This window comes from Tachypleus tridentatus, unplaced genomic scaffold, assembly GCF_004210375.1.
Source record: "Tachypleus tridentatus isolate NWPU-2018 unplaced genomic scaffold, ASM421037v1 Hic_cluster_2, whole genome shotgun sequence".
Taxonomy (NCBI): domain Eukaryota; kingdom Metazoa; phylum Arthropoda; class Merostomata; order Xiphosura; family Limulidae; genus Tachypleus; species Tachypleus tridentatus.
The window spans coordinates 16160253-16181629 of NW_027467782.1; the positions used below are offsets into that span (position 1 = coordinate 16160253).

Below are 21377 nucleotides of genomic sequence, written 5' to 3' on the forward strand. Positions count from 1 at the left end.
TTCGCTCTGTTTCTATTTTAATATGCCCATCATACAATATGTACAAGTATCTAACGAATTAGAAACTTGAATTTGAGATATAAACAAGCTAAATATAAAATAAGAACCTCCAACCTTTATTATTTGCTGAGATGTCGATATATTCAGCGAATTATTTGAAGGTTCTTTACTAGTGCCACCTACTACTGAGTAGCTTAAGTTTATAACTAATAGAAAGAGAATTTTTCCCTTCTACGTAATTCTGACAGTTGTTATAAATGACTTAAAGGCGAAAGAAATAATTTTGCTCAAACTGTAGATGTGATCAATAAGTCGTTTCTCTGCATAAGAATTTGGATTTTTTCAATCCACATGTATTTTACTTAGATACGTTACTAAATTACAGGATTTAGAGTGTACCAATACTGTTATTTGCTATTGTTTTTTATTTTTCAAAAGTAAGTGTTTGAAGTCTACAAATATTATCATTTCTACACACCCCACCCGCAAGTCTAGACAAGGCTTAGTGATAGAACAGGTGCAGAATTTCGTTACACGGGTACGTACTCGAAATAAATGTTGTTCAACGTATTTCTCATTTACTTTCTATGTTTTAAGAAGTGTAACTGAAATTTAAACAGTTATGAGTGAATAATAGCATTTATATTTATAGGCATATGTAATGTATGATAGCCGAAGTAGTATACTTTTATAAGCCAATGCATTTGTATTGTACAGATAAGCACTGTATTTGTCATTCTGATTGTATAAATTGTGGTAAATTTAAAACCACGTTATACCATATTCGAAACTTGACAACTTTAAAACAACAGAATAGTAAATTTTATAATAATGTGCCAAAATAACGTCCCACGCATATACTGCGAAATTCGACAGACATCAAATAAATGAGCATTTGTATTGAAAGACGTGCAATGTAAATGGATCGGCTCAGAACCTACTACATTTATTGAAGCAGCGCAACTTTGAACCATATAATAAATATTTTCACACGTTCAAATTACAATTTGATTACCCTTTGAAATTTCTTTTGTAAGGATTGTATGAAACATAAGCCCTTTAAGTCCAATACTGTGTTATTTGAGCAAAGACATGTATGAATGACACTTTTATATTTTGCACGTGGGTTGTTGCCCTCTAGGGTTTGTTTGTTTTGAATTTCGCGCAAAGCTACTCAAGGGCTGTCTGTGCTAGCCGTCCCTAATTTAGCAGTGTAAAACTAGAGGGAAGGCAGCTAGTCATCACCACTCACTGCCAACTCATGGGCTACTATTTTACCAATGATTAGTGGGGTTGACCGTCACGTTATAACGCCTCCACGGCTGAAAGGGTGAGCATGTTTGGTGTGACGGGGATTCTAACAGGCGACTTATTTCTTTATGCTGCGCAAAGACTGATTCAGTCGGTCAGTGATTTAAGCTCTATTTACAGTGGATTTAACCTTAGATGTTGAAAGTAAAATAATTACAGAAAATTTATGGGTTATGTTTTAACAGTTTAAACTCAAGGTTCGTACTTTGGAACCTCTTAATTAATAATGAAGAAAAAGGATAAGCTGCTCATTTTGTTTCTGATTTTACATTAAAATAGATGAGTTTTCTACAGGCTGAAGAATTAAGTGATAAACGTAATAACAGAAAAATATAAAGTTTCAATGGAAACAGAAGCTATGTATTACTTTAAGAGGTTCTAGAGGTTATACAAGTTAAATATGAGGTTTTTGAGACAACGAAGAGTATTTTTAACCTCAAAATGAAAATCATTTTGCTTTCAAACTAGTTAAAGAAGAATCGACAAATTCTCGAAAGAATATTAATAAAAAATCTGTGTGCAAAAGCCTTGTAATGTTTACTAAAGGTGCACCAAATTATGTGAAGATACACTTGATGTATTAGAAGTTACTAGAACGTAAACCGCAACGAGTACTAATGTTATGAATCAGGTCCAATGGGCCAAGGCAGTGTGTGAACACTTATTATGAGTGTATAGTTGATGAAACAAAAAACAGAATGAACATAGGAATATATTCAACTTAGTTGAGTCTGACATACCTCTTGATTTTGAAGAAGAAATGCCAGAGACAGAAATAGGAACTCCAGAGTTAGGAAAAAGATGAAAGTTTTGTATTAAGTTATGAAAAAATAACAACAGAAGACGTCCTTACTGGTAATGGCGATAGTGGTTGTTTGTTTTTTTAATTTCGCCCAAAGCTACACGAGGGCTATCTATCTGTAATTCAGCAATGTAACACTAGAGGGAAGGCAGCTAGTCAGCATCACCCACCACCAACTTTTGGGCTACTCTTTTTACCAACGAATACTGGGATTGACCGTCCATTATAACGCCCCCACGACTGAAAGGGCGAGCAGGTTTGATGTGACGGGGATGCGAACCTCAGATTACGAGTCGAGTTAACCATTTGGCAATGCCGGGCCTTTGGCGGTAGTGAAAGTATTGCACAATTAACTGAGGATAATACCGTAAAAACTACAGTAACACCACGATCTGATGTAATAACCCATGACTATGACCTTATATTACGCGGTGTTATATGAACCGAATGTATCTTTATCTTTTTTTATACACCTTGTACTACCAGGCTCAATAACGTTTGCCTTTACATGAAGGTATGATTTAACTGGATCTAAATAATCATCTCTAATCCAGTTATAGAAAGTTCGAAATGTTTTCTATTGGTCAGTGAAGATAGACAGTCCACTGACTTTCTTCAATCACTATTTGTAGAGGTGGGGAGGGAAACAAGTTTCGCTCAAATTTTGTATGATGATAGTGTTCTTGTAATTTGGTAGGAGAGTCGTGATTACTTGTCGAAAAGTCTAGAGTCGATGTTCTTCGTCTCATAGCTTAGGTATTCTGAATATGGGACCTTCATGTTTCTTCTTTTATTGATTAGAACTTCTCTAGCTGGATTCTGAGCTCCTTGTATTGCTCGTTTTCGTGTTTGACATAAGAAGCTAAATTTATATTTTATTTAACTGCCTTACTTCTTATGGCTAATGTTTTAGTTTCTGTTTCAAAAATAGTATATCAAACGAAATAGGTTACTTAAACATGTGAAGAAATACTTAAATTCATTGTTATATGACTTAGGTTAGATAGATACACCGGATCAGCCTGCCATTATTCATTGGTTCCTGAAACGATAACTCGGTTTCTCGAAAATGTATATTTACCGGTTCGTGTATCTTGTCGACTTAACTTGTCTTTTAATCTGACTTACTTACCTAGCGCTTTTACACAGTGTATGAAAGTGAATAAGCTTTTATAGTTAGTGATGGAAATTATAATAACCCACATGTATTGTCTTGTATTTATTGTAATTAAAATCACTAAATGATGTAAATCGGCATCACAGCTAACTTTCGAGAACGTAAGATATTCAGTGTTGCCCCACTCCCTTATCAGTCTAAAGTGAGTGCACGTAACCCCTTAGGTACATAGTAGACTAGTATTGTATAAAACAAATTATTATGAAGCAAATGGAGGTATTTGCTGATCTTACAGAAAGTTTTAATTTAATTTTTTTAAATTTATTATTGTATGTTGGTTTGGTGTTTGTGGCGCAGAGTAACCAGGCTAGCTGTGCTTTATTGTATGTAACAATAAGTTTTTGGGATAATTAATAAACATAGAGATATTTGGAAGATATTGTATGATATCTGTTATATAATAAAATGGAGTTGAAAAACCTTTACAAATATTCACATCTCACTGATGGATGGAGAAAACTATGATGTGGATAGAACTAAATGAAGAGCTAGCTAATCTTACTTTGTTTTTAAACATAGAAATAACACCACTAGATGCATTCAGTTATTCTCATACACTGATGGGTGACTCCTCAGTGGTATATCTATATGTTTGCAGACACACAATAATATAAACCGAGTTTGGATACTTGTAGTAGATAGAGCGCAAATAGCCCATTGTGGAGCTTCTCGTTAAACGAACAAGCTAATAGATGAAGAAAATATAGAGTGCGGCAAATAGAAATAAGTGAGAAACTTCATTTTTTGTTTATAAGTTTTAGGAATGTTGCCACTAAATGTGAACAGTGTGTCGACATGGCCGGGAGTCTTGCCTTCTGTAACATTTTTGTACTGTTTATGAATCATTCTAACTGAATCTTTTGAACTAGATTTTTTTTTTCAAGTTCAAGGAAGGTTTTTATATATTAGTTAGATCTCCAGGTTACAGCTGATGTGATTAGTTATTACCATAAACTTACATCATCTTTAGCAACTTTAATACTTGTACATGACCATTAAGGAAAACTTGTATCCGTTTCATAATGCATATATACCTAAAATCAACATGGTGTAGTTAGAAGTAGCTGGTGAGTTAATATATTAACCAGACATTTTTGTTGAACTAATAATAAGAAATAAACACTGAACAAACCCATAAAATAAATCTACTTATGATGCTATTTGGTGTAAATGATGTTCATAGGTAATCTTTCAGTTTTAATTGTATAGGTCAGGTATTTGATGAAACTGAGAGTTGAAGGCCTTCTCAGTAACTGATGTTGCAGATAGTACGTTTGACATATTGTTATAAATTCTTTACTTAAGATATTAGAAGTACCACTTTAAGTTTAATAATTATTACATTATCAATATCATCTTATCGAAAGGTTTTTCAGAAACCAATTTAGATTACTGCTTTTTAACTTGTTGTTTTTAATACTTTGTTTCCTCTATAAACATCCAGGGGTTTTGAGAATATTTTGGTTCTGCAGAATGCAAGAGTTCTGCATATTCTATACTACACAATAGTCATATAATTGCGATGTGACTACATCATATTCGTTTATTAGTATAGATAATTTTGTAATGTCACAACTTAAGTCACTACGTTGTTTTCAACTAGTTAATGAGACCAGATACAATATGTGTTTGGATCATGTAAAAATTAACTATTTGACGGATTAAACTTGTACGTGTGTGTGCCCGAGTAGTTGACTCAGTAAATTTTTCATGTTCTACATGTATGTGTGTTGATATATAGCTATATTAAACATAAATATCCTGTTTATAAATACTGATATGGTATTAGTGTTTTTTGTAATGAATGATGTTATGTGACACAAGTTTAACACTACAAGAGTTCTTATATTAAAAAGCGTTGAGAACCATGGATTTAGATAAGTAACATTTATTCTTCAAGTCGTTCTTAAAATCTTAAATTAAATTTGTTTAATAATAACTGGATCAGAACTCTAAATGAATATATACGTCTTACAATGACAAAATAATCTTAATCTTAAATAAATCCTGTACAGATTGAATGTTATGACATCTAACTTTTGTTCCAGAAAGTTGTCAGGAAATAAATCATTTATCATGTTCCTAAGCTCCTAATTACAGTTACCTTTAACCACAACCCAGACTCAATCCTTTTCATTTACTCTGGACATTATAACGCCCCCACTGCTGAAAGGGCGACCATGTTTGGTGCGACTGGTTTTCGAATCCGCGACCCTCGGATTACGAGTCGAACGCCTTAACGCCTTTTCTGTTTTATATTTCATATAATAAAAACATATAATAAATATGATAGGTTAAAGAAGAGTATGCATGTATATGTTTTCTGATAGCAAAGCCACTGAGGGGAATTGAACCCCTGATTTTAGCGTTGTAAATCCGTAGTCTTTCCGCTGTACCAACGGAGGACGGTTAAAGACGATAAATACAACTCTTCACATCTAAATCTTGTTGCTCTGAGATCTTCACTGACAAGTCGTTATACAAGTGATCGCGAGGAACAACCCTTTATTTATATTCTACGCACAATTTGTTAACAAGCTGTAAAGGTTTGTTTTTGTTTTTGAATTTTGCACAAAGCTACTCGAGGGCTATCTGTGCTAGCCGTCCCTAATTTAGCAGTGTAAGACTAGAGGGAAGGCAGGTAGTCATCACCACCCACCGCCAACTCTTGGGCTACTCTTTTACCAACGAATAGTGGGATTGACCGTCACATTATAACGCCCCCTACGGCTTTTATTGCTGTCTACCAGAAACCAATAGAAAGGCAATCAGTTCATACCATTTACAGTCTTAAAGTAAAAGTGGGATTGTCTGTTACTGTTATAACGCACACATAGCTGAAAGAACGAAGCAGGGTTAGTAGCACTGCTTCTCAAACACAAGACTCAAACAACATAAGAACATGGTGGCCATTTCGGTCATAAATGCGTTATAATCAAACATTCCGTTCGTTACGAATAGTCCAGATGTTGGCGGTGATTGGAGTTAATTTGTTGTTTTTCCTCTAATCTATCACTTCAAAATCAGGGTCTCCTGACACAGATAGTCATCACATAATTAATAAACAACCAATCAATCTCACAGGTCTTAGTAGCCGGTATGAATTATATCGCTTCCTTACAGACCCTTCATACCTAAGACGTCATACTGTATGAAACAAAATGCAAGAAAACCCAGGGGTGAAGTACCCATAATATAACTAGCTATTAAGTCTGCTCCAAAGAGTGCTCCAGCCGCAGGTGGTCGAAATAAATTTCTTCCATATTATCTGCCTTTACCAGAAGTCCACTGAGCAGCTTATTCGCAAACTACCTTTAACAGACTAGTAAGAAAAATAGCTCAGGACTTCAAGACTGACCTGCAATTCCAGAGCTCCACCGTCTTAGCTCTTCAATTAATCAGTGTGGCCAACTTGGTGGGCCTGTTTGAAGACACCAACCTGTTTGTCGTCCATACTAAAAGTGTGATAATCATGCCAAAACATCTGGCTTACCCACCGAATTCGAGGAATACGGGGCTAAACAACAAAAGCATTTGCTCACTTTTTAAATGAACTAGCACTTTTACGGCCACAGAAAAGGAAGAGAACAACCGTTACCAGTGATCCAGACCATGGGACTGAGGGTTCTTGGTTAAGTCCAGTTACTACTGAACGAAATAATGTCCTGCACTGTTGGCATGCTATAAGAGTGACAGTCAAACAATAGCAGCTCAAGAGTCAAACATATATTTCAATCAAGATTAGATTGCTGGAATTAGTGATTAATTTACGTTACCTTAACACTGAAACATCCCATGAGGAAAGGCAGACAGTCAGTATATAGCTTCCTCCACTATCAATTCGGATACCCCAAGTGGTCCTGGCCTGGCAAGGTGGTTAAGGCGCTCGACTCGTAATCTGAGGATTGCGGTTTCGAATACCAGTCCCACCAAACATAGTCCCCTTTTAGCCTTGGGAGCGTTATAATGTGTGGGCAATCCAACTATTTGTAGGCACTGCTAAATTAGGGATGGCTAGCACAGATAGCCCTCATGTACGTATGCGCGAAATTATAAAAAAAAATCATGAGCTCGTAGCTCTTAAATACGGTGTGTAATAAGTTGTTTGTCATCAGATGCCAAACATAACCCTCTGACCAAAATATAACATGCTAATCATTAAATCACACCAAGCCCAATATTGCAGTTAATTCTCCTGATTACTACCGAGATTTCTGCGTAGTTTTAAACATAAACATAAGAATGTGCACTAAAACTGTTCGATGAAGTTGAGTTTTCAATCATATACAACAGTAAAGAAGAAACTCTTTAAGAGCTTATAAGCGTTGTCAAGGAAACCTAGACATTCAAGTGTACACTTTCAATGTTTATTGGTTTTTTAGACCCTGAATTCAACTAACGATTGTTGTCCCTTTCTAAAGGCTCAAAGTCGAATCACTAGCTTCAGTCAATGGTGTCTAATTTTAATATTCAATGACATAATAAAGTAAAGAAACAGTACTTGTAATATATATGTACTTATAAACTTATAACAAATGAAAGTTTAATATTAAGAGCACAATGTTGATATTAATGGATACATACCCATGTTGAAGTATGCTAAGTACTATAAACGTTCACGAACCTTTATCCATGAATCAGATTTTAAAGTCTCTTCAGATTTGTCATCACATGCGATTATCGTAATTTGATATATCTTCATCATAACCCGAAGCAATCTTGCTAATTTTTGGGTTATCTGCATTCTGCCCACTGCGGGAAATTGAAACCCCGATTTAAGTGTTGTAAGGGCGTAAACTTGCTGTTGGTTCACTAGATACTTTTTTTTGTTAACACGTTGTTATAAGTAACTTTTGATTAACTTCAAGTAACGAACTCCACGTCTAAGAAAGTATATATATTTATAATACAGCTTAAAGTGTTCAGTAGCATATTACAGCCATCCTAGTCACAAGGTGTCATACTGACACAAGGTTACACCAAGTTTCAACTGATGGGTAACTAGACTCTATGCTATCCATAATGCTTTTTGGTAAGCAAAAGCAATTTTTTTTTTCACAATACTTTGCACAATTATGTACAATAAAATGGTTTGCTGTAGCCAAGTGTAATTTTATGTTTCTAGGAAGGATGTCTGACATTCGAGATATGCGGGTTCGCTACTCGTCACTGAACATGTTCGTCCTGTGAGCGTGGAAGCATTTTAAAGTTACGGTACATCTCACTATTCGATGATAAAGAGTAACCCAAGAGTTGACGGTGGGTAACGCTGACAAGCTGCCTTCCATCTAACCTTTCTCTAGTAAAGTAGAGACGGCTACATGGAGAGAAGATGGGCGCCGCCAGGTAAACACCTGCCCAAGAATCATCGATGGTACATTGACTCCTAAGGTGCCCCAACGATCGTAAGAGGTCCCGAAACTCACGCTCTAGCATTCAGAGTGTCGGATGTTAACAAAAATATGTCATTTATTTTCTCATGTAACACATGCAAATTTCCTTAAACTCTACAGTGATAAACAAAAGAATATTTTTCCAACGTCAATACAATAAAAATGCTCCATCTTTACTGTTTAATATTGCAAGGGAACTTTTATTGTATAGATTCTTATGTAGCTGTGCCGTTGAACTTACTTCTAAGCAGGTTTTTAACAGTTTCAGCAAACTATAACTTTTTAGGTATGTAACAAACAAGTGGTTTTTTAGTAACTGAATTATAAAGAAATATTAATTTCTTTAATAGTTGAACTTGTTTGCATTGCTGAAAAATTCACCATTTATATGATTACACTCACTCGTTCTCAAACATTGTTACATTGGATTTTATGTTTTTGCGAATATCTTATTGGTTTTACTTTGTTTCACCATCGACTTGAAGTAGTATATGGCGTTTCGAATGAATTTGTTGTTTGACGCAAAAGTTCCAGCAGACGTCACTTTCAAATGTGTAATATTATTCTCTTTTGTCGTCTCAAAATATACAAAAACAGTGTCATAACACGTGTGTATAGAACTGTGTAGTAATACATCGATATAATATACAATCCGGGTTCAGTGGAAATGTTAAAATATGTTTTCTTCTTATAACAACTTCGTTACTCAAGAAATAGATCTTATTCATTAAGTATTATCTCACGTTATTACAACTACAACTAGCTCTATGTCTTCACAACCTAAATTATTATTACATCTTTGGCTCTTACGTCCTTAGAAGTTCAACAATACTTACAACTATAATGTGCTCTTGTGTCTGTATAATCACGATGAACCCTTACATCTCAACATATAGTAATCACACCCTCAGTTCATAAATCCTTATAATAACAAATAATTATTAAATACTTGAAAGTACAACTAGTTCATTTCTTCTTACACTACAATTATAGTTTTTATCGCCTTACAGGTACAACTAGTCCATACATTCTTACGACTACAGCTATAGCTTTTATCTCTTTAGAGCTACAAATAAACCTTACATCCTTACAACTATAGCTAATCTTACGTCCTTACAACCACAACTAGACCATACATGTTTACATCTGCGACTTCTGCTACAACTCAATCTTGCATCCTTAAAACTAGAACTAGCTTTTATCTCTCCATAACTGCAACTAAACCTTGCGTCTTTAGAACTACAACTAACTTTTACACCCCTACATTTAATCTTTACGTGTTTCCATCTACAAATAACTTTTGATTTCATACAATTACTGTTGATTGGTTTCGGCTTCTATTGATGGTGAGATATTTGAAAACAATGTTTTAGTCAATTAGTTATTTGTATTTATTAACAGGATGCACTCATTGACTTTATCTAGATCCGAAAATTTTTATGTAAACAAAAGTGAGAAAGAGAAGTTAGGGTGTTTGTTCAACTGTTTAAGTTGTGAAACTCGTTCACCTCAGATTGAAACTGAACACACCTTCTCCAACACTTTCTTCTTTTAGACCATACATATATACAGTTCACTGTTATTGGATTATTCATTAAATGTGGAAGAGAGGAGTGAAAGAAAAAGTTGTTCTAGAAACTCCTTACTTTCCATGTATTTAATGATAATAAAAACCTATTGTTAAGGCACTGAATTATTTCTTTCGGATATACTATGACCAACTGGTGAAATTTAAAATTCATCTTCAGAACTGATCGTGATTATCTATAAACCCTGAAAAGAAACAGAGGTAAAAGAAGTCATTTTGTTGAATACATTTTAAGAAAACCAAACACTCTGTATTGTTACCACGTTTCTATAATATTGAAACTCCACGTTTTTAGTTTATTTTGGTGTAGTTTTTCAGTGATGTGAATAGTGCAGTTACATAGTTGACAATCATGGTTCTAATATATGTTCCTATAAAAAGTCAAAACACAAATATAAAAAAATTACCTCACCGTCAAATTTATAAGATTCTTGGTTCTTTTGGTAAAGTTTATTTTTGATACTTTGAATTCATGTGTTCACACAGGATGTTTACCATCACAAACTGGCATAGTTCGCCGAGCTGAGCCAACAGCTAGTATATGATTTTATGTATTTTATAGTTTGAAAAATGTCTGAAATTCAGTTAGAAGGTCGTAGCATTTTTTAAATAACGTGGTTAAAACTCTTGTTATAAATGTAACAAATTAACAATATATTTAAAAATGAATCTGATTTTTATATTGTACCTAGTTGTTTTTAGCTTTTCCTTGCTAATTCAAATAATTGTGTTTGTGTACAATTAATGTAAGTAGTTTCAGATAACTAGTGTCAAATACATTCTATAAAAAGGAATCAGAGAAATGGAAATTATGTTTTTAAATCAAGAACTTACACTGATGACAAGTTACTTGTTTGATGAGATCTCCAGTACTTACACTGATGACAAGTTACTTGTTTGATGAGATCTCCAGTACTTACACTGATGACAAGCTTGATGAGATCCAGTACTTACAGTGATGACAAGTTACTTGTTTGATGATATCACCAGTACTTACACTGATGACAAGCTTGATGAGATCCAGTACTTACACTGATGACAAGCTTGATGAGATCCAGTACTTACACTGATGACAAGCTTGATGAGATCCAGTACTTACACTGATGACAAGTTTGATGAGATCCAGTACTTACACTGATGACAAGTTACTTGTTTGATGAGATCTTCAGTACTTACACTGATGACAAGTTACTTGTTTGATGAGATCTTCAGTACTTACACTGATGACAAGTTACTTGTTTGATGAGATCCAGTACTTGTACTGCTGATCTCGGTAACACAGTGATCTAACGAAATAGAAATAGCTTTGTTGATATCATTATGTAGAATGATATGGCTTTACCATCTTTACCAAATAATCCGAAAACACATCTGACAATATAAACCATCACAAGAGTATTTTGTTCAAATGTTACTTATTTCATTACCAACAGGTAATTTTATCATGGTAACAAAACTAAGATGCCAGCCATGGTAACAAAACTAATGTTTTAATGAACTCTCCTGCATTTATGTTTATCCTAACCAGATATGTGATGATTGGACGTATGATCTGAAATGTGAAATCGGTCATCTCAGCTTACACTACATTCAGTGGACTTGCACGAGTTTCTCTTACTTGCCTCTTTTAAAGTCAATCACAGAATTTAAAGTATTTCAAATTGTTTGTGAACAATGTCCAGACCTCAGTAAAGAAATATGGAAATATTGAAAAATGGTTACAAGTACCATTAGCATAAATGTAGCACTACTTTCAAACCAAGATTACACATCTGGACAAGGTCATTCACAACAGAAACAGATGACCAGTATCTACCAATTTAGATCACCCACAATTAAAACTATTACCAGACACAACTCGTTAGAACCAGCCTTCACAATGCCATCATGTTTACCAAACACAGCTGAAACTGGATCATGTGTCAATGTACAGATGGTTAAGTCCAGACTTTACAAGGTAAACTGAAAGATGTATTAGTTATGGATGGTTACACACTAAGTGGAGTGTATTCTCATCACAACAAGCCACATGAGACATTTTTATAGATGAGTTCACCATGTAGAGAGATGATCTGTGGGTTAATTTCAAATTATTATAATATTAATCAATCATAATTTATTAGAAGATGATGTACATGCTATGTACATTTATCACTGTACTTCTACTTCATTGCCAGGGTTTTAAGAGTACATCATAGGTTTGGGGACAATTGGTCTAGCAGTTAGTCAAATGATGGATTATGTTATAAACTTTATAATATTTATATACATCTCTATAAAAAAACAATTGTTAAAAATACATTTTTATATAAAACCTCTGCTGTGTTAGAATTAATTTTCTTTTCAATGCATTTACTAATTGTTTTCGTATGTTAGTTTTATTGATATAATAAATTGTTTTCAGTTCCAAATCCATGATAATTTAGTTTTCTATAAATTCAAATATTGAATGACATCATTAAAATGTTATCTAACAGATTATTTAGAGAAATGAAAACTAACCAAATTCACATAAAACAGTTGTCGCAAACAAACTCTGTCTTTTCACTTTATCAAAACCTAAGTAAAAAATGATTAACACTTGACAATATTATTCTAAAGAACTTAACAATCATTAAATATTAAGTCATGAAATAATCCAAATAATAAAACCAACACTAAGCAGTCTTGTGTATCCAGAAATAAGCCCTTCTTCAATAAAAATATTATCAACAATCTTTAACACTATATACAAACACTGTTCTTAGTTCATATCCTAAGTCTTCTTATACAGTCTACACCAATATTTGTTGTCCTCTCTTCTCTCATAGGGTCTCCTGTAGGGCTTTACAGAAAAAGACAAACAAGGACTTTCCAGCGACGTTTATTACTGACTGATTTATCTTATAAGGTCACTGTACATGAGGACGACATTTACCAGTTTCACGTGTAAAATTACTTACATTTTACATGTAGACATACATGATTTATTTTTGTTTTTTGTTCTGTCGGATCATCGATGGAGTAAGTTTATATTTACGGACTTATAACATTAAAATCCAGGGTTCTATTCCCAATACTGATCAATATTCAAAGCTTCAGTTGCTTATGAAGCAGTTTTATATCATAAATCAAAATCAATTGATAACAGACCTACACCTCTTCACAGATGCTTATCTTTCCATCTCTGAACAACAATCTCACCTCAGACATCTGGACCAGCACAAGCAATTCCTCCATATCAGTGTGCTCGATCTTTATTCTATCAAACGGAGATGTTCGCATTTCTTACCAATGCTAGTGGATTGTTTGATTATCATCCATTCTTACAATTTCATGGTGGTTTTATATATCAACAATAAAGTAAGTACTAGATCTTTAACTCTTTGTTTTAAACACTCGACCTTATGGGCATCTATCCAATGAATCTACTTTATAGATTCTCATGTATTGAAAGCGATGTGCCTTATAGCAGACTATCTGTATCATGTTTTGCCTATTAAATAACCACTTCACCCACCAGTTTCCTAATATTTATGCTTTCTTTTGGTACATACGACTTCTTAACTCTTCAATAATAAAGTTTCATGAGTAAAGATGGAACTAGCCAACAAGGAGTTGATGTCATTCTCCTGATGATAGAGATAGTGCTTTTACTGAACAATAACACTATTATCCAATAATATAATTCATGAGAACGTATGAGAGTTTAGGTAGGAGTTGCCTAAAAGTTAGTGCCATGCAAATACTCAAGGAAGATGCTAGCAGAAGATGGAATATTTGACTGAAAAGGTAAGTATCTAATGAAAACACATTTTCATGTAAGAAAATGTTAAGTTTACAAAACCATATCTCTTGTGACTAACCAGTAAGAGATAATAGAAGGGAGGGTTCCCATCTTCACCTTTACATCTGATGATGTGTTAAAAGTTTTCCTCTTTCTTTTACTTTAACGTTTTGCATGCTGTTTGTCTATTTTTCCTTTATTTTCTAGTTATTAATTAGCTATGGTTTCAAAATCCTCTCCAGGTGAACATTAATCTTGAATTTCGTATGACTTTTTATACCCTTTTCAACTGGTAGAATTTTCAAAACATTTCTCAATTGGGCAGAATTTTCTTCCTTTTATTTTAGGTTAATCTACTCCTAATCTGTCTTATAGTGAAGTTATTTCTGTTTTGATTGTCATGTCTATGATGGAAGTCCCTATACCTTCGAGTCACACTTACTTTCACACATGTCACTGAGTACGATAGAATTAATGGAAGATTTCTGCACGTTCTCTAAAATCCTCTATTCATCCATATCATTCCTACAAGATCCTTTGTATAGCATGTTTTTCTCAATTCTCAATGGTTCTAATGGTTATATAATCAGTTGAATACTCAACATCTGTATACATTTACCACTTGTCTAAGTAAAAAAAAAAAGTCCCTCTTTTCTGGTTCCTAGTACCATATTCTTCAGCTTAGATGGTAAATTAATTTATACAAGATTAGACTAACTTATCCATATACCTGCATGCTTCCTTCTCTATGTTTTATCGATCATTCATTCATTATCAGCATCTGTCCTTCCGATAAGACCTTTATGGGATCTCAAACTTAATTTCCAGTCCTTACTTTAATTCAGGATATAACTCCCTTAACACTTCCTCTTTCACTATCACTCCTTAACCAGACTCAGTGCTAAATGTATCATTTGGTATCACTACTCTCTGTCTTCAAATGTGGCTATTGGACTAGTTGTATATGTAGCTTTATCCTTTTTGTTTCCCTATATCTTTCTTCTTTCTTAAATTTTAATACATAACATAGTAAACGGGATGTTTGTTCGAGATAAATTATATTATATAACAATGATAAATTGAGGGTTCGTGTCAGAGAACTGAATCAAAGACAAGATTCAACCTAAATTACAATTAAAATCATAATTCAATTTATATTTATCAAAGCCAACAAAATTTAAATATGTCTGAATATTAAGGATATCTTGAATCGTTCTCCTTCGAACAACTGGAAAAATATAACAAAAGTGAATTGCTGGAAATTGCCAAAAGTTTAGAATTAGAATTTAAGAAATAAATGAGATAAAATGACCTAATAAAGTTCATTATTAAAATACCAATCCATGATCATTTGTTGTCCAAAGAAAGCACTACTGGGTTACCCTAACGTTCCCACTAGCTAAACAGACTTCAGTGATAAAGATAAATTAGAAATTCAGCTAAAACTCAAATAAATCAAGCTTGAACAGGTCCGTATCGAAGTCAAGAAAAAAATAGGCTGAGATAAATAAAAATTAGACTCAATTCCGATCAAAAATGGAAAAATACAGCTTTTAACTTGAAGTACCATTGTTTGATGAAAATTAAGTTGATAAACATTGCCAACATTTTGAGAAGACTGCCCTAATCACTGAATGACTCACCTAATATGGTCATTATTATTTCAAAGTGTTTTAACTGGTAAAGCACAATAACCTTATGCTGGTCTCTCCCTAGAAAATTGTACAGATTATGATAAATCAAAGCAAATATTCTGAAAGCATACAAATTACTACTGGAGGCTTATCACCAAATGTTTAGAAGTTATCGCAAGCAAGATAATCAAACCTGTATAGAGTTCGTCCATGAAAAGAATTTTACTTGATTGAAAATAAAATTGAAATACTACAAGAAGCAGTTGCTATTTCTGATGATTACACTTTAACACAGATAAAAACCACTTTGTATGAAAACGAAATTCCTGCTGCATTAACTAACACATGTATCTGTTTAATTCAATGAAGTTAAGGATTCGTTTAAGAATTCCAGCTTCTCTAGTTCGAAATAAAATTCCCTATGTTTATGAAGTACCATATTAAAGGATGCAGGACCCTTGTTAATATGAAAGTGTATTTAAATTTATGTCGTAAATATTGTTTTAACTAGATTACATTGAATTTTTTTATTACCTTATTCAATAATTTTGTCATAGATCCTAAAATAAAGGAGAAAAACGTTTGAAACGGTTAACTAAGTAAATGTAAATCGATAAAAAGGTGTTTTATACAATATTAAAACACAATTTATTAACATTCCAATAGGATAATATAACAGTTGTTAAGCAGAAAATATACACATTTTAATTTGGATAAATGTGGTGATAAGACAACTAGAAAGACCTAGGAGAACTTTCATACCTAAACACCCAAGTGATCCACGATAGGTTAGTTACAGCCTAAAATATATACAGTTATCGAGATTGTTTTGTATTGAGCAATACGCATGTCAGTCAATTGATGGCGAGATCTATGAAGTTAATCTTATTAAACTCTAAGAATTTTCAAACATTAAGTGATGTATTAACATTTAATATTTACCACTTAGAAATTTCTGTGATGTGGAAAGTTTTATTTCATCGAGTACTTGCTAGTTAAAAAAGAATACAAATACCAAGCACTAGAATGTCGTTTTGTTGAATCTGCCAGCACAGATTTCTGTGTTTGAATAAAAATTACATTGTAAATTTTACTCTGTTGCCGGCATTTTTACAAACTTAAGATGTAATGTTGACCTTTATGTATTAGTAGAACAAATCAGAACCATTTGAGATATTACATTTACTTAGACCTATAAAACATATTTTTATCTGGTACTCTTAGTTTTGATTGTACCTTGTAATTACAGTTCAATACAACCATTAAAGTTTGTGGTATGTTGCTCGTTCTAATAGTTTTATTAAACATCAAAGATTGAAATTTGACAAGAAGATTGTTGAAAGTGGATTAACTTATATATTTATGTAATTTACACTGAAACTGCATACATTTTACTTATATACGTAGTAATCTAGTCCTTAAGTAATATAATGATATATAATGCTACTTTGTTTTACGATTATTCTAATAATCGGATTTCTGAAACACCAACCTACCACAATTGTCACAGTAAAACGTTATATTATCTACACATTAAAATTATATAGATATGATGAAAAATCATACCTACAGTTACAGAACAACTTATCACACATTGAATTTATAAAACAATTATCATAAACTCTTGCATTTCAAAGTTTCCAACATCAGTTTAGGGTTTAATAAACAATACCATAATAAAAAGTGTTTAAACAAAAAATCACTGGTGATAAAAAAAAGGAAAGATACAGAATGGCACATAGCTGAGAAGTTATGTACACATAATGAGAGGATGGTCGAATACTGTCCTCAAGAGGAAGAGAAGTTGACAGAGCCTAAGTAGTAGACGAAAATAAACAAACACGCTGACCTCCTCCTAAGTTTCCCATAGGAAACGGGAGATGAAAGAGAGTAAAACCGATAAGAGGGAAGCTGTAGGATGCATAATGAAGATCACTAATATATGAAAAGTGGGAGTGAAGCTGTAGGCTACATAATGAAGATCACTAATATATGAAAAGTGGGAGTGAAGCTGTAGGATGTATAATGAAGATCACTAATATATGAAAAGTGGGAGTGACGAAGACCAAGCCAAACTATCCATAGATTATTATTCTACATTAATGATAATATAAAATACCTATATAAGACCTATTGTGGAATATGGATGTCAGTGACATACAGCATGCCTCACATCTATGTAAAACTTGAATTGAGGTTGTTGTTTGTTATTAAGCACAAAGTTACACAAAGGGCTGTCTGTGCTCTGCCCACTACAGTTTTTAGCATTGTAAGTACACATTGTGCTGTGCCACTGAGAGAGTGTGGGGCTATAACTTGAGCCTACCCAACTAAAAGCAGTACGAATGGCCAACCAAATCCACGTCTATACAATAGGCTCTTACTTATAGAAAACAAGCAATTCAATATCATAACAAACACGTTTCTTATGACCAGCTAAAAATACTAAAATAAGACCAAAACCAGAAATAAACTATTCAATATTGCACAAACACCAGCCTCATGAAGCAAATTGATCTCTTCTTCAAATCACATCAGTCACAAAACAAACACTCCAACAACCAACTTGAGAATTTTACCTTGTGGCTCTAACTCCCATCTTTCTTAAGGCTACCGACAATAATGAACAATGGACCAAATATATTCATTAATAATCATATGTATCATGTTTATATTATTCAATATGTGGTCATGTTCTCTATTTTACCAATATATTCAATGTCTAGTGATTATATAGTTTGTGTTTTATATATATGAACTGTATAAACATAGTAAATTGTACATTCTATTAAATCTAATATTAATTACCATGCACATGATTGTATCCGAAATTGTAATATGTAAGTGTCCTTTGTGATGCATTAACTCTTGTTCTGGCTTTGTGTTTTCTCTGGGACGTGGTGCGCTGGCCGACATGGGATGGGTCTCCGCTATCTGGATCTGCTGCTCGTGATAAGTTTATAAACTTCACGCTAGAAGTTTCAAAACACCCTTGTCAAATCACCACCAAGAAGACAACTATCCTTCAGGCTTCCTTCACCTTTTATTTTTCAAGTCTGAACCATGAATCAACTGTTCAGAGAAACAATTATTAATCCATTAAAATTATTTAAAGCCAAAATGGGCTCGAATAGAAAATCATTAATTTCTGAGAACCCACAGGTTTCTGATAAACCTAAAATAACTATCAAGTTTTTAGCTTAGCTTAAAATAATAAAATAAAATTGAGGCAAAACTAGTACCTGCACTTACAGTATTAATTAATTAAGCCACGTGATGATGTTTTTTTTTTTGTTGTTGTTTTACCCATCATCATGCTCCAAATTGAAAAACTGGTGAACCAATAAATGAATATTTGCTGTAAAATTCTTATCAACGCTTCAAGTGTAGCAAACACTTTGCCAATTGTGATTTCATTTTCTCACACCCAAGGTGTTTTTTGATTAGAAACAAAGATCGAAATCATTGAAGTAAAATTCATGTAAACCAGAAGAACTCTTGAACAACCCTAAAACCTCCTTTATTAAAAATAATATCAATCTCTACAACAAAACTATTTTACTTATATCACAATCTCTTGAATAACTAGGATCAAGTAGTAATCAGTTTATGATAGTTTACTTTAAAAATACTTTAGTGTTAAGTTTAAACATTAACTATATTTTATATCATTATCAATCTACAATAAATTTCATTCCTAAACTATTCAAACCAAAGATGCAGTAATTGCCATTTGGTATTTCACCACGTGCTCCGCAGTCGTTATGAGTATTTCACAATTCAGTGGTTAAAATAAATCACGGTTATCACCCTAATAACTGTGATAACAATAATCACAGTACTGGTTATTTTTCTCTCTTTTAGTGTGATCTTCATTATAAATATTATACATACTAGTTCTATTGGTTTGACAGTTTTCTTCTTTTTAGATATCATAACACAGAATCATGGTTATGTGTTGTAGTTTTTAACTCAACTAAAAATAACTGTTAACACAAGCCACTCACCTAAATAATTTGTATTCAAACACAAAAACTTCCTTCAGATTTTTCTCTCCCCTTCAAAGAAGCTGTAAAAATCTTACTGCATAAAAAGAAATAAATGCAAAAATAACTTTTATTGTCATAATTACTTTAAAACACTCTGGCTTTGAACCCATACCTAAATTATTTAATTTTTTCTGAAATGCATTGCTGTTTTTTAACTCTTTGTTACAAATTAACTTGTACTCACTCACTTATGTTTCTTTATTCAATAATCAGCATGAACAGACATATCTGTACAACTATCAATTAGATAATTAACTGTAACAATGCTGCCACACCTAATTGTTTAATAAATTAAGTTTATAAAACGTTTAACCTCAGTCAGATGAGACAGGAATAGTTTGTGCATTTTAGATTTTACACTTCATGAGCTCTTGGGATTTCATTTCCATGTCGTTCTTTACTTATGTGATACTTTTTATATTTACTAAACACTCAAGTTTTCTGTCATATATCAGTTCCATATACTAGTCTACATGACTGATTACATGACTATAGTTTTGATAATTATCAAACAATTTCTCTTACATATATACGATAATTTATTTTTCTCACTCGTGACACAATAACTTCCTCATTGACAATCATTTTGATTGTGTTAAACAACAAAACCATCATGAATACATTAACTAAGTTACTTGAAACAGCTATCATGTCTTCATCAATTATAAATCAGAGTATAGTCATTATTATTATATTAATCAGGTTCTGTAAGATAGTCATCGTCACCTTTATAGTTACGTATCTCAAGATATCTGTCATTACCACTTCAGTCACATGCATCAAAACAACTATTATGACTATCGAAGTTAAACATATTAACACGGCTATCACGACAACGTTAATCAAACAGCTCACGAGAACTATCAAGATTATATTAACTAAACAACTTAGGTTAACAACTGTATAGACGTTATTTGAATGTTTTAGTGTAACTATCATGACTGAGATAATGAAACAGATTACGATAATCAGATATTTTGTGATATCCATCATGGATACATACGGTAAGTAACTGCTTTAGGACAGCTATCACCAGTACTTTAATTAAATGTTTCAAGATATCCATAAAGATTTCTTTAGTCACATATTTGAAAGCTTCTTTCATAACTTCCATAGTTACACCACATCTCCTGGCAATTGTCATTACTTTAATTAACGAGCATAAGGAAGCCATTATTGACACTGTGATTAAAAACCTAAAGACAACCAGCATGGTGATATTAATCCAACAGTATATTACAGGCATCACCAATATATAAGTTATACACTCCAGAAGAAGCATCGTTAGTATGTTAATTAAATTCTTCCAGACAGCCATCGTGATTACCTTTAGTAAAATTAGTGTTGTGAAATACACTGCTGGCCAAAATTTTAAGGCCAATGAACATAAAGAAAAAATATGCATTTTGCGCTGTTAGACTCAACCACTTATTTGAGTAGAGCTTCGAAAGATGACAATAAGAAATGGGAAAATAAAAAAACAACTTTTTTAGCATTTATTAGGGAAAATGTGAACACTATGAAATTAACCTACATACTAGCTGGTTAAATGTTTAAAAACCATACCAAAATGAAGTCCTAAACAGGGTAGGAAATGCCTAACAAGAGGTCGCAGGGAGTTTGTCAGGGATGCCCGTTGTCCCCCTCGCTTTATGCA

General features: G+C 33.0%; 1 long non-coding RNA gene across 1 annotated transcript; it reads left to right on the forward strand.

The window, feature by feature from the left end:
- Positions 1-155: 155 nt before the first annotated feature.
- On the forward strand, positions 156-10958 carry LOC143242720 (uncharacterized). Its single transcript, XR_013023169.1, has 2 exons — positions 156-538; positions 8416-10958. It is a non-coding gene; the product is annotated as an uncharacterized LOC143242720 (long non-coding RNA).
- Positions 10959-21377: the final 10419 nt, after the last annotated feature.